The sequence below is a fragment of the Pristiophorus japonicus genome, chromosome 13 (genome assembly GCF_044704955.1).
Source record: "Pristiophorus japonicus isolate sPriJap1 chromosome 13, sPriJap1.hap1, whole genome shotgun sequence".
Lineage (NCBI taxonomy): Eukaryota > Metazoa > Chordata > Chondrichthyes > Pristiophoridae > Pristiophorus > Pristiophorus japonicus.
Window position 1 is genome coordinate 4,161,260 of NC_091989.1, and position 14,000 is coordinate 4,175,259.

At 51.7% G+C, this 14,000-nt stretch overlaps 1 protein-coding gene across 2 annotated transcripts in view; it reads right to left on the bottom strand.

Annotated features, from left to right (window-relative positions):
• tmem243b (transmembrane protein 243, mitochondrial b) overlaps positions 1-13,650 on the bottom strand; it is a 43,001-nt gene extending 29,351 nt beyond the window's left edge. For both annotated transcript variants that reach the window (XM_070897069.1, XM_070897068.1), the window contains exons 1-2: positions 13,581-13,650; positions 11,289-11,413 (exon numbers count right to left, since the gene is read on the bottom strand). The gene's annotated coding sequence lies outside the window, so the exon portion shown is untranslated. The remainder of the gene's footprint in view (positions 1-11,288; positions 11,414-13,580) is intronic.
• Positions 13,651-14,000: the final 350 nt, after the last annotated feature.

A 14,000-nucleotide genomic window follows, 5' to 3' on the forward strand; every position in this document is an offset into this window, starting at 1 on the left:
GGGAGAGAGAGAGGGGGGGAGGGAGAGAGAGAGGGGGGGAGGGAGAGAGAGAGGGGGGAGGGAGAGAGAGAGGGGGGGAGGGAAGAGAGAGAGGGGGGGAGGGAAGAGAGAGAGGGGGGGAGGGAAGAGAGAGAGAGGGGAGGAGGGAAGAGAGAGAGAGGGGGGGAGGGAAGAGAGAGAGAGGGGGGGAGGGAAGAGAGAGAGAGGGGGGGAGGGAAGAGAGAGAGAGGGGGGGAGGGAAGAGAGAGAGAGGGGGGGGAGGGAAGAGAGAGAGAGAGGGGGGAGGGAAGAGAGAGAGAGGGGGGGAGGGAAGAGAGAGAGAGGGGGGGAGGGAAGAGAGAGAGAGGGGGGGAGGGAAGAGAGAGAGAGGGGGGGAGGGAAGAGAGAGAGGGGGGGAGGGAAGAGAGAGAGAGGGGGGGAGGGAAGAGAGAGAGAGGGGGGGAGGGAAGAGAGAGAGAGGGGGGGAGGGAAGAGAGAGAGGGGGGAGGGAAGAGAGAGAGAGGGGGGGAGGGAAGAGAGAGAGAGGGGGGGAGGGAAGAGAGAGAGAGGGGGGGAGGGAAGAGAGAGAGAGGGGGGGAGGGAAGAGAGAGAGAGGGGGGAGGGAAGAGAGAGAGAGGGGGGGAGGGAAGAGAGAGAGAGGGGGGGAGGGAAGAGAGAGAGAGGGGGGGAGGGAAGAGAGAGAGAGGGGGGGAGGGAGAGAGAGAGGAGGGGGAGGGAGAGAGAGAAGGGAGGGAGGGAGAGAGAGCGAGAGAGAGAGTTCGGCGCCTGGAGCTACTGCACTTGCGTGCCGACTGTAGCGCGCACGTGCAGAGGTCCCGGCACTGTTTTCAGCGCCGGGACCTGGCTCCGCCCCCCCCACAGCTCGTGCCGGCTGCACCGAGGGCCAGAGGACCTGTAAGTAGGTGGAGAATACCGAGGATTTTTTTAGGCGCCGTTTTAGGCGCGAAAAACGGGCGCCCAGCTCGGAGGGGCGCCCGTTTTTTTTCTTGTGGAAACTTGGGCCCCAAGTACCTCAGCCATACCCTCTGCCTCCATTTTGGTCCTTAATCGGCCCCACCACTCCTTTTATTTATATGCCTATAGAAGACTTTTGAATTCCCTTTTGTTATCTGCCACTCAATTCTCATACTCTCTCTTTGCCCTCTTACTTTCTTTTTCACTCCCCCTCTGAACTTTCTATATTCAGCCTAAAGTGATGTTGTAAAAGTGACCAAAATCTTAGTTCAGAATGTTGCATTAAGATTGTCAATAGCCCCCTCCATATAACTGCTAAATTTATATCAATAGCTTAGTCACAAAAATTCTCTGCTAGATTTAATGCAAAATTGGATTTCCTCAGTTACACGTACTGTGGGCAAGGAGCAAATATCAGATATTGTAAAAAGTGTTCCTTCCCCCCTCCCAGTCAATGCCTGGTGTTTTGCTCGGATGTCTATCCCTTTACTGCGGGCAGAGGTTTCCAAACAAGTCTGCTAGTGATCCTCTGGCAAATACCGACACACTCGCGAGGATCCTCTGTCCAAAATTCTGAAAGGCAGCATCAATACACAAAGCAAAATAGTGCTATTGTTGCAGAAAATGTCTATTAGTATACTGAAATAATGTGCTCGACCAAGAACAGAAAGATTCAGAAGTCCAATGACCTCAGGCATTCACAGGAGCCCCAGCCAGACTCCTTCATGGAGTCGGCTTTGCTGTCAAGAATGAGCTGATCGACCGCCTCAAAGACTCCCCCGTGGGTTTAACGAATACCTCATGACTCTCCGTCTCACCCTATCCCGCAACCAATGCGCCACAGTCATCAGTGCGTACGCCCCTACACTCGATGCAACGGATGAGGCTAGAGGGTTTTTATTCCAACCTCGAGACATCCTTGTCCCGCGTCCCCACGGGCGACAAACTGATCCTCCTGGGTGACTTTAATGCCAGGGTCGGCAAAGAAACAGCCCTCTGGGGAGGTGTGATTGGCAGAGAGGGGGTAGGGAAAGCCAACTCCAGCGGTACCCTACTCCTGACAAAATGTCTAGAACGTGAACTTCTCATCACCAACACCCTGTTCCTCCAGAGGGGCAAATACAAGGCATCGTGGCAACACCCTCGCTCCAAACACTGGCATCTGCTTGACTATGTCATTGTCCGAGCCAGGGATCGCAAGGATGTGCGCATCACCTGCGCACCATGACAGGAGCCGATGACTGCTGGACAGACTACCGTCTAATCCGATCCATCATCAACATTAACATAGCCCCAAAGCAGATGGGACAGCAGAAGCAGTGCCGCAAAAAAGTTACTGCCGGAGCACTGAGACCCCCATCTAAGAGAGCCCTATACAGCCAGCGCCTCACAGCCAATCTGGCGTGCCTTGACGACCCGGAGATGCTGAATGCCCACAGCGTTTGGTCTGCCCTCCAGGCCTCTATAACCAGTGCCTGTGAAGAGACACTTGGTCACTCAACCAGAAAACATCACGACTGGTTTGATGAAAATGATCAGGAGATCGAAGAACGAATAGATCGCAAGCGCAAAGCATTTCTGAGCCTCAAGCAACAACCCAACTCGGGAGCTGCAAAACAACATTATAGACGGCTCAAGACTCAGGTCCAATAAAAAGCCCGGGACCTAAAGAACAGGTGATGGATGGAGAAAGCACAGGAGATACAACAACTGGCCGATCGCCATGATATGCGAGGATTCTTCATTGCAGTCAAGGCCACCTACAGTCCAAACTCCCAAGGCCCCACCCCACTCCTGGCCAAGAACGGGGAAACACTCATCAAGGACACCGAGGCTGTCAGAACGCGATGGAAGGAGCACTTTGAAGATCTCCTTAATCGAGACTCTGCCTTTGACTTGAGCGCTCTCGACTCCATCCCGCAGTATGTAACCCGCCACCAACTCAGTGAAACTCCACCGTTGCACGAGATAGGCAAAGCCATAAAACAGCTCAAGAATAACAAGGCTATGGGTACGGATGGAATCCCTGCTGAGGTGCTAAAGTATGGCGGAGAGGCGCTGTTGGCGCGGATACATGAGCTCATCTCTCTCATTTGGACGGAGGAGAGCATGCCGAAAGATCTCAGAGATGCAGTGATTGTGACCATTTTTTAAATAGGGGACAAGTCCGACTGCGGCAACTACAGGGGAATCTTCCTGCTATCAGCCACTGGGAAAGTTGTCGCTAGAGTTCCCCTCAACCGTCTTCTCCGTGGCAGAGGAGCTCCTCCCGGAATCACAGTGCAGATTTCGTCCCCTACGGGGCACAACAGACATGATCTTTGCAGCACGACAGCTACAGGAAAAATGTAGGGAGCAACGCCAGCCCTTATATATGACCTGCTTCGATCTTACAAAGGCCTTTGACACTGTCAACCGTGAGGATCTATGGAGCGTCCTCCTCCATTTCGGGTGCTCCCAAAAGTTTGTCAATATCCTTCGCCTGCTTCACAACAACATGCAGGCCGTGATCCTTACCAACGGATCCATTACAGACCCAATTCATGTCCAGACCGGGGTCAAACAGTGCTGCGTCATCGCTCCAACCCTCTTCTCAATCTTCCTCGCCGCCATGCTTCACCTCACAATCAACAAGCTCCCCGCTGTAGCGGAACTAAACTACAGAACCAGTGGGAAGCTGTTTAACCTACGCCACCTCCAGGCCAGGTCCAAGATCACTCCAACCTCTGTCGTTGAACTGCAGTACACGGATAATGCCTGCGTCTGCGCACATTCTGAAGCTGAACTCCAGGTTATAGTCAATGTATTCAATGAGGCATATGAAAGCATGGGCCATACACTTAACATCCGTAAGACAAAGGTCCTCCACCAGCCTGTCACTGCCACACAGCACTGCCCTCCAATCATCAAGATTCACGGCGCGGCCCTCGACAACGTGGACCATTTCCCATATCTCGGGAGCCTCTTATCAGCAAAGGCAGACATTGATGCGGAGATTCAACATCGCCTCCAGTGCGCCAGTGCAGCCTTCGGCTGTCTGAGGAAAAGAGTGTTTGAAGACCAGGCCCTCAAATCTACCACCAAGCTCATGGTCTACAGGGCTGTAGTAATACCCGATCTCCTGTATGGATCAGAGGCATGGACAATGTATAGAAGACACCTCAAGTCGCTGGAGATATATCACTAACGATGTCTCCGCAAGATCCTGCGGATCCCCTGGGAGGACAGTGCACCAACATCAGTGTCCTCGACCAGGCTAACATCCCCAGTATTGAAGCACTGACCACACTCGATCAGCTTCGCTGGGCAGGCCACATAGTTCGCATGCCAGATACGAGACTACCTAAGCAAATGCTTTATGCGGAGCTCCATTATGGTAAACAAGCCAAAGGTGGGCAGCGGAAGCGTTACAAGGACACCCTCAAAGCCTCCTTGGTAAAGTGCGACATCACCACCGACACCTGGGAGACCCTGGCCGAAGACCGCCCGAGGTGGAGAAAGTGCATCCGGGAGGGCATTGAGTTCTTCGAGTCTCAACGCAAAGAGCGTGAAGAGGTCAAGCGCAGACAGCGGAAGGAGCGTGCGGCAAACCAGCCCCACCCACCCCTTCCCTCGACGACTGTCTGTCCCACCTGTGACAGGGTCTGTGGCTTTCATATTGGGCTGTTCAGCCACCAGAGAACTCACTTTGGGAGTGGAAGCAAGTCTCCCTCGATTCCAAGGGACTGCCTATGATGAGTGATTGTGGGTGGTGCAATGATAGGAGTAATACAACTGGCCTTGTCGTCATCGGATTAGGGAGCGGAAAATCAACCGGGGTTTCAGCTCCTGGTCGCTATCCATTGAGCCTGCTGGAACGGTTCTATGTGTAGAGGTCAGGTGAAAAGTGCAACAGGCCGTGATGTCCCTCGTGGTCACATAGCTCGGGCTTACACATGAATGAACGATGGTCACATGTGCAAGGTACCTGAGGGTGCCCATGCAGTTACTCCCCAATAAGGCACCCGTGGATGCGGAGGGAATGTTCCCAACAGGGTATCTACGGGTATCCATGCAGTTGTTCACTAAGAATTAGTGAGATTTTTAAATAGTTGACCTAAGTCATGATTACTACCAAAACAAAAGCCACAACCAGACATTTGCTGGTACTGAGAGACCAAACCAAAGGAAAGTTTTCTCTGGTCATTCTCAGCTTTTAACAGCCAGTTACATTGTGCCATTGACAGAGTTTTTCTAAATCATTTAAAGCAACTCTCTTTCCCCTTCCCCTCCCCCTCCCCCCCCTCTCCCCGATCAAAAGTCTCCCCACACCAATCTGTTTCTTGTAGCCCTCAGCACGGGAAGGTAGCAGCCGGCCTGTGCGGTAGACCTATCGACCAGGTATAGGGGCGGGACGCATTGGGTCCCACGCTGCAGGCATGCATCATCACAATCATGAGAGGAGCCACTGCACATGTGCGAATGCTCTACTGCGCATGCGGACAGCTGCCGGCATTCTTTTAGGCGCAGGGCCCTATCTCTGCCCCCACAATGGGCTCGTCGCGCCAAGCCCCGGGAGAGTCGGCAGAGGGGCCAGAATACGGCCCGTTTTGAGCGCAGGAAGTCGGCGCACCTCACATTATTGCGCCAAAAAAACTGGAGGGACAAATTTGAGCCCAAAGGGTGGGAGAAGTTTGGGGATAAAAGTGTCAAAATTCTTTCAGAAGTACTTGGAATAAACACACTGACATTGTGCTTTACGATACCATTCCAATATAGAACTGGTGGATACAAAATAAGATGAGCCATCTTGAACAACTACACTTATGGAGACAGGCTCATCACGTCCCTTATCTATTCATACATGGATGGTGGAGCAGAGCAGAGCGATACAAGCTGGGCAAATGCCAAGATTTGCCATGTTCTCCTGCAGCCTCTATCTCGTCATAACCGCCAACATTACAAATCTCGATGAAAGCACAGTTCACCAAGCCTTATATTACGTTAAGCCACAACTTGCCGCATGCAATCCTCACAAGAACAAACTCCAGCTTGTTATTCTTTGATTACACCATTGGCCTTGAGCACATGTCACAATGACCCAAAGAACTACCTTAAAGAAAGACTTGCATTTGTATAGCCCCTTTCACGACCACCGGTCGTCTCAAAGTGCTTTACAGCCAATGAAGTACTTTTGGAGTGTAGTCACTGTTGTAATGTGGGAAAGGCCACAGATATCAGCAAGGTTCCCCTGTGATTTTTGTTTCACTAGGATTCCCTTCTCTTGTGCACTCTGGGACACTTCACGGGATGCCTTCCATGCCGACTGCCTGATTATTAATTCGGCAATGTAATAAAGTCCACTTCCTCCCAGCAAACTGATTAATAAAAGTCTTAACGTTGCTGGATTTTCGAAGCTCCTTACTACAGTCCTTTGGTCTTGACCCCAAATGCTCTCGAGAGGCCTTGATGATGTCCTACTAATTTGTTGGAAGAGTACCAGACACGTTAGTAATTGGCTCGAGCCAGAGACGCCCCTCCTACTGTGACTGACCACAGACTTTGGCCAATGGAAAACATTACCTCGGAAGTAAAAAGTAGGCCAAATCAGTACAATTACTTCATGGCCCTAAAATTAATTATATAAATAGGAGCAAGGTTTGGTGTAATTTATAAATATAGTTTATAATTAGAGATTAGAGAAACCAGATCTATATTCAAGATAGATCTTTGGAAAAATGTGCAGAACATAATTAAGATAAAGAATTTATCCAACTTTTAAGATCTGTGACACTGTAACTGCTAATAGCAATGCTCTGATATAATCACGATATGAATACACATGAATGCTGTGTGACTTTCCATTTCCTCTATGTTTTACATAGCAAGCCCACAAACAGAAAAAAGGCACGAGAGAAAAGAAACGACTTAAAAAAAGGAAGTTACATTCATGAGCTGTCTGGGTTTTTCTCCTTGCTTCTATCTCTTGCTTCCTCTGGTATCTGAAGACATGATGCAAATAGAAGCTCAAAGCAATGGAACCACTATTTCATGGTTAAGATGCACTGCTGAGAGTTGTGGCTTCCCCTTCCTGCTGGCTGAAATCTGGTCGCCTATTTACACAGCAGCTTCTCACTTGTATGTGCACGGTGCCTGCAACAAACAGGACTAACTGGATAGCTCCTTCAGAGAGCTGGCACAAAGAGCTGAATGGTATCATTCTGTGCTGCAAGATGGGATGATTCGATATCCCATGAAGTAATTAAACAACAACTTGTATTTATATAGCACCTTTAACATAGTGAAATGTCCCAAGGCGCTTCTCAGGAGTATTATGAGACAAAAAGTTTGACATCGAGCCGATAAGGAGAAATTAGGGCAGGTGATCAAAAACTTAGTCAAAGAGGTAGGTTTTAAGGAGCGTCTTAAAGGAGGAAAGAGAGGTAGAGAGACAGAGAGGTTTAGGGAGTGAATTCCAGAGCTTGGGGCCTAGGCAACAGAAGGCACGGCCACCGATGGTGGAGCGATTATAATCAGAGATACTCAAGAGGGCAGAATTAGAGGAGTGCAGACATCTCGGGGGGGCTGTGGTGCTGGAGGAGATTACAGAGATAGGGAGGGGCGAGGCCATGGAGGGATTTCAAAACAAGGATGAGAATTTTGAAATCGAGGCGTTGTTTAACCAGGAGCCAAAGTAGGTCAGCCAACAGGTGTAATGGGTGAACGGGACTTGGTGCGAATTAGGACACGGGCAGCCGAGTTTTGGATCACCTCTAGTTTTCGTAGGGTAGAATGTGGGAGGCCAGCCAGGAGTGCGTTGGAATAGTCAAGTCTAGAGATAACAAAGGCATGGATGAGGGCTTCAGCAGCAGATAAGCTGAGGCAAGGGCAGAAACGGGTGATGTTATGAAGGTGGAAATAGGCAGTTTTAGTTATGCTGCGGATATGTGGTTGAAAGCTCATTTCAGGGTCAAATATGACACCAAGGTTGCGAGTCAGACAGAAGTTGGGGAGAGGGATGGAGTCAGTGGCTGGGGAACGGAGTTTGTGGTGGGGGAAAAAAAATGAAAAACACATTAAGCTCTATATTCTGTTGCACATTTTAAATCAAACAGGAGTCAGTGGCTCAAACCACAACCTGTCAGTCAGCTAATTCAAAACTTTGGATGCTTTATTCCCTCCCACATATTATGCAACACAAAATATGCTGTGTGGAAATATGACAGTGCACTGTACTCTTGGTTCAAGGTGCTAGGCAAACAACAGCAAATCATATACAGGTGGAACCTCCCTTACCCAGCAGCCTCGGGACCGGGCCTGTGCCGGATAAAGGGAGGTCATCTCGAGGGGGGGGGAAAGCAGGAGGTCGGTGCCCTCGGCGGGCAGAGTGCTGCCGTGCCGAGCGTCAGCGCGACCCCAAAGTCGGGGTGGAGGTCGGCCACGTTCTGTGCACGCATCCCCGGCCACCAGAATCATGCCGGACAAGGGAGGTCCAACCTGTATATCCAAAATAAATTTAGTCTCCCGTATAGGATAGCAGATTGCTTCTGATCTAATCTCCTTGATATACTGACATTTTCTAATTACATTAATAACTCTGCTTTTCTCAATTGGGTAGATAAAATAATTATATAAAGTAGCTAAAAGATAAATGTGACACAAAATTAGAATGTTTTATTATGGATAGTGAACAATTTCCAGTTATGAGCCCAGTCTCCCACCATATTAAGATCCGACTCGCACAGATCTTGGTATCATCTGTAAATTGTGCGCCAACCCCTGAATCCAGATCATTAATAAAAATAGTAAAAAGCAACGGCCCCAACACTGATCCCTGCGGGACACCACTGGTGACCGGTCTCCAAACAGATCCAAATCCATCTATAACTGCTCTTTGCCTGTATCCTGCCAGCCAGTTCTGTATCCAGCTCAATATATTTCCACCAATACGAGAGGCTCCAATCTTAGAGAAGCCTCTTGTGCGGTACCTGGTCAAAAGGTTTTTGGAAATCTAAGTAGACAAGGTCTACTGGGCTTCCCTCATCCACCAACTTTGTAACTTCTTCAAAAGATGCAATTAGATTTGAGAGACATGAAGCCTTTTTTATGAAGCCATGTTGGGTGTCCCGAATATGTCTCTCCCTATCCAAGTATTCACATACCCTTATGATTCTTTCAACCAACTTCCCTATTACTGATGTTAAACTGATGGGCCTACAGGTACCCGGGTCCACCTCGTCACCTTTTTTAAAAATGGAGACTACATTAGCTTCTTTCCAATCTGTATGAACCATTCCAGAGTGCAGTGAGCTATTAAACATACAGGCCAGGGGCTCGCACAGCACATGTCCCATCTCCCGGAGGACCCTCACACAGCACATGTCCCATCTCCCGGAGGACCCTCACACAGCACATGTCCCATCTCCCGGAGGACCCTCACACAGCACATGTCCCATCTCCCGGAGGACCCCCACACAGCACATGTCCCATCTCCCGGAGGACCCTCACACAGCACATGTCCCATCTCCCGGAGGGGCTCACACAGAACATGTCCCATCTCCCGGAGGGGCTCACACAGCACATGTCCCATCTCCCGGAGGACCCTCACACAGCACATGTCCCATCTCCCGGAGGGGCTCACACAGCACATGTCCCATCTCCCGGAGGGGCTCACACAGCACATGTCCCATCTCCCGGAGGGGCTCACACAGCACATGTCCCATCTCCCGGAGGGGCTCACACAGCACATGTCCCATCTCCCGGAGGGGCTCACACAGCACATGTCCCATCTCCCGGAGGGGCTCACACAGCACATGTCCCATCTCCCGGAGGACCGTCAGGTGGCTATCAGGACCTGCTGCTCTATCTATTTTTAAGTTCTTAATTCTTTCTAAAACAATATGCTTATCTATGTTAATGTTACTAGTAGCCTTGGGATGTTTTACTACGTTAAAGGTGCTATATAAATACAAGTTGTTGTTCCTTTACACTTCCCTGGTTTGTGTTACTTTTCAATGTTATCATTTTTTCTATAAATTCTACAATGAGATTGAATGAATGTGACAGCACTTTCCACCCCTCCGTTTGCCCGCACCGGCGATGTTTCCTTCAAGTTAACTTGTTAAATTTAACACCGACAGGATTGCAATCCCTTACGGTGGCATTTACACTAAAACTGTTCAGATGGTGAGTCACCATTTCAGAAAGAGTCTCACCAGAGAGTCAGTTCGGTTCTTAACTTCAATTTATAGGGTAATTCTTGTTGCAAACAAATGATGCTGTTCACCATCGGCTGAATTAAACGTGTAGCTAACCATTTTTCAGGCCAAAAAGTTGCAAAACAAAATACACTAAATTTTTCAGCGAGCGACATGCAGTACGAACAGACCCCACAACTGAACTTGCTGCTAGCCGTGGCTCAGTGGGCAGCACACTCGCCTCGGAGTCAGAAGGTTGTGGGTTCAAGTCCCACTCCAGAGCCTTGAGCACAAAGATCTAGGCTGACACTCCCAGTGCAGTGCTGATGGAGTGCCACACTGTCAGAGGGGCCGTCTTTCAGATGAGACGTTAAACCGAGGCCCCGTCTGCCCTCTGGGGTGGACGTAAAAGATCCTATGCCACTATTTTGAAGAAGAGCAGGGGAATTATCCTGCCAATATATATATATCCCTTAATCAACATCTAATAACAGATTATCTGTTCATTATCACATTGTTGCTTGTGAGAGCTTGCTGCGTACAAATTGGCTGCCGCGTTTCTGACATTAAAGAAAAGACTTGCAGTTATATAGCGCCTTTCACGACCATCGGCCAATGAAGTGCTTCTGAAGAGCAGCTACTGTTGTAATGTGGAAAAGCAGCAGCCAATTTGCGCACAAGCTTCCACACACAGGAATGTGATAATGACCAGATAATCTGTTTTAGTGATGTTGATTGAGGGATAAATATTGGCCCCAGGACACCGGGGATAACTCCCCTGCTCCTCTTCGAAATAGTTCCATGGGATCTTTTACGTCGACCTGAGGGGGCAGTTTAACGTCTCATCCGAAAGACAGCAACTCTGACAATGCAGCACTCCCTCAGCACTGCACTGGGCGTGTCAGCCGAGATTTGTGTGCTCAAATTCCTGGAGTGGGTTTTGAACCCACAAACTTCTGACTCAAAGGCGAGAGTGCTCCCCACTGAGCCACGGCTGACACCACAGAGTCTACACTTCAAAAGTACTTCATTGACTGTAAAGTGTTTTGGGACGTCCGGTGGTTGTGAAAGACGCTATATAAATCCAAGTCTTTCTTTTTGAACAGGATGGTACATGAAATCAATATACAGGTAAACTGGGAATTATTTCCCCCTTACATTTGCTTCACCCATTGCAGGTGTAGGATTGCAGTTCAGGTTCAGTCCCAGACAGGCAGCTCCAAGGAAAGCACGATATATGGAAACAGTCAGCGATGACCAGGGACGATGCCAATGCTACAGATCTATTAGGATCCAAAAATGGGGGAAAAAAAGTTTACAAAACCCAACAAAATATTACACAGCCCAATAACATCCCACTTCTTTTGTAAACTCTGCTGCCAGACCCATTACGTTAGGTGTGTGTTAGTGCGCAAAGCAGCAACTGCTCTGTCCCACAATACCCCCTCAACTCACTGACACTAATACAAACACAACAGACTCAATTGTACATCACTGTAGCAGCCACAGAAACTAACATGGCTGAGTGTACCGAGGGAAAGGGAGGGCTATAAACACAATATCACATTTCTCACTGTCATCATCAGAGGCAGTCCCTCAGAATCGAAAAAGACTTGCTTCCACTCTAAAAGTGACTTCTTAGGTGACTGAACAGTCCAATATGGGAATTAGTGTCTCTGTCACAGGTGGGACAGACAGTGGTTGAAGGAAAGGGTGGGTGGGGTGACTGAACTACCAGAACAAAATCAGCACAGCCATCCAACCCAAGGGTTACAGGACAAAACTCACGAGATGGCGTCAATATGACATTTGTTATGATAATAAACCAGGGCTGTAGAGAGACCAACACGTCCACCGAACCACGGGAGGGGTCACTATAGGCTCAAATAAACCCATCACTGGATCAGGCTGGTGGCCAGCATAGACCAGCACCAGTGGCTGAACCAGAGGGGAAAGGAAGAGGCAAAATGTTTTTTATTCACAGGGTGTGGGCGTCGCTGGCAAGGTCAGCATTTATTGCCCATCCCCAATTGCCCCTTGAGAAGGTGGTGGTGAGCCGCCTTGTTGAACCGCTGCAGTCTGTGTGGCTGTTAGGGAGGGAGTTCCAGGATTGTGATCCAGCGATGATGAAGGAACGGCCGATATATTTCCAAGTCAGGATGGTGTGTGACTGGGAGGGGAACGTGGAGGTGATGGTGTTCCCATGCGCTTGCTGCCCTTGTCCTTCTAGGCGGCAGAGGTCGCGGGTTTGGGAGGTGCTGCCGAAGAAGCCTTGGCGAGTTGCTGCAGTGCATCTTGTAGATGGTACACACTGCAGCCACGGTGTGCCGGTGGTGGAGGGAGTGAATGTTGAAGGTGGGGGATGGGGGGTCAATCAAGCGGCTGCTTTGTCCTGGATGGTGTCGAGCTTCTCGAGTGTTGTTGGAGCTGCACTCATCCAGGCAAGTGGAGTGTTCCATCACACTCCTGACTTGTGTCTTGTAGATGGTGGAAAGGCTTTGGGGAGTCAGGAGGTGGGACACTCGCCGCAGAATACCCAGCCTCTGACCCGCTCTTGTAGCCACAGTATTTATGTGGCTGGTCCAGTAAAGTTTCTGGTCAAACTAGTAACAGCTTTATATTGATTGGAGATTCTCACTGGGTGATCAACCGCCAACAGCAAGGATACCGGAGCGGCCGGCCGGACCCCAGGCACGGCCAGTGGCCGGACAGTGAGTGGCCGGACCCCAGGCACGGCCAGCGGCCCGACAGTGAGTGGCCGGACAGTGAGGGGCCGGACCCCAGGCACGGCCAGCGGCCCGACAGTGAGTGGCCGGACCCCAGGCACGGCCAGCGGCCCGACAGTGAGTGGCCGGACCCCAGGCACGGCCAGCGGCCCGACAGTGAGTGGCCGGATAGTGAGTGGCCGGACCCCAGGCATGGCCAGCGGCCCGACAGTGAGTGGCCGGACCCCAGGCATGGCCAGCTGCCGGACAGTGAGTGGCCGGACCCCAGGCACGGCCAGCGGCCCGACAGTGAGTGGCCGGACCCCAGGCATGGCCAGCGGCCCGACAGTGAGTGGCCGGACCCCAGGCACGGCCAGCGGCCCGACAGTGAGGGGCCGGACCCCAGGCACGGCCAGTGGCCGGACAGTGATCCAGAGCGGGTTTAAAGCCCGGGCCTGACCGGGGGAGCCACGGAGCAGTCCAGCCCTGGAGCCGCTGCTCCTCCGGGTGACCAGGCCGGACCCAGCGCCGCGCTCCCGGCCTTCCCTCAGCCCCCGGGCCGGGCCGGGCCGGGCCTCCATCCCCGGGCTGGAGCTGTGCCGGCAGCGCGGGGGCAGGTTCAGTCCCGGGGCCAGAGACAGACCGACACTCGGGGCCCGGCCCGGCCGGGTCTGCCCCGCACTCCCCCCTCTCCCCTCCCTCAGTGTCCGGGCCCCCCTCACTCCCCTCCCCCTCACTCACTCACCGGGCGCCGCTCGCGAGCCGCCTCCCGCACCGCCAAAAACACGCCGCGTGACGTCAGGTGGCATTTAAAGGGGCGGGGCTTAACGGGTGTGTGGGAGAGAGGCCCCGCCCCCCCCATACCGTGACTCCGCCCCCAACACACAGACTCCTCCCACACTACACACAGACTCCGCCCCCCATCCGAGACCCCGCCCCCCACACTGAGACTCCGCCCCCCACACTGAGGCCCCGCCCCCACGCACTGAGACTCCGCCCCCTTACACTGTGGCCCCGCCCCCACGCACTGAGACTCCGCCCCCTTACACTATGGCCCCGCCCCCACGCACTGAGACTCCGCCCCCTTACACTGTGGTCCCGCCCCCATGCACTGAGACTCCGCTCCTTTCACTGAGGCCCCGCCCCCACGCACTGACTCCGCCCC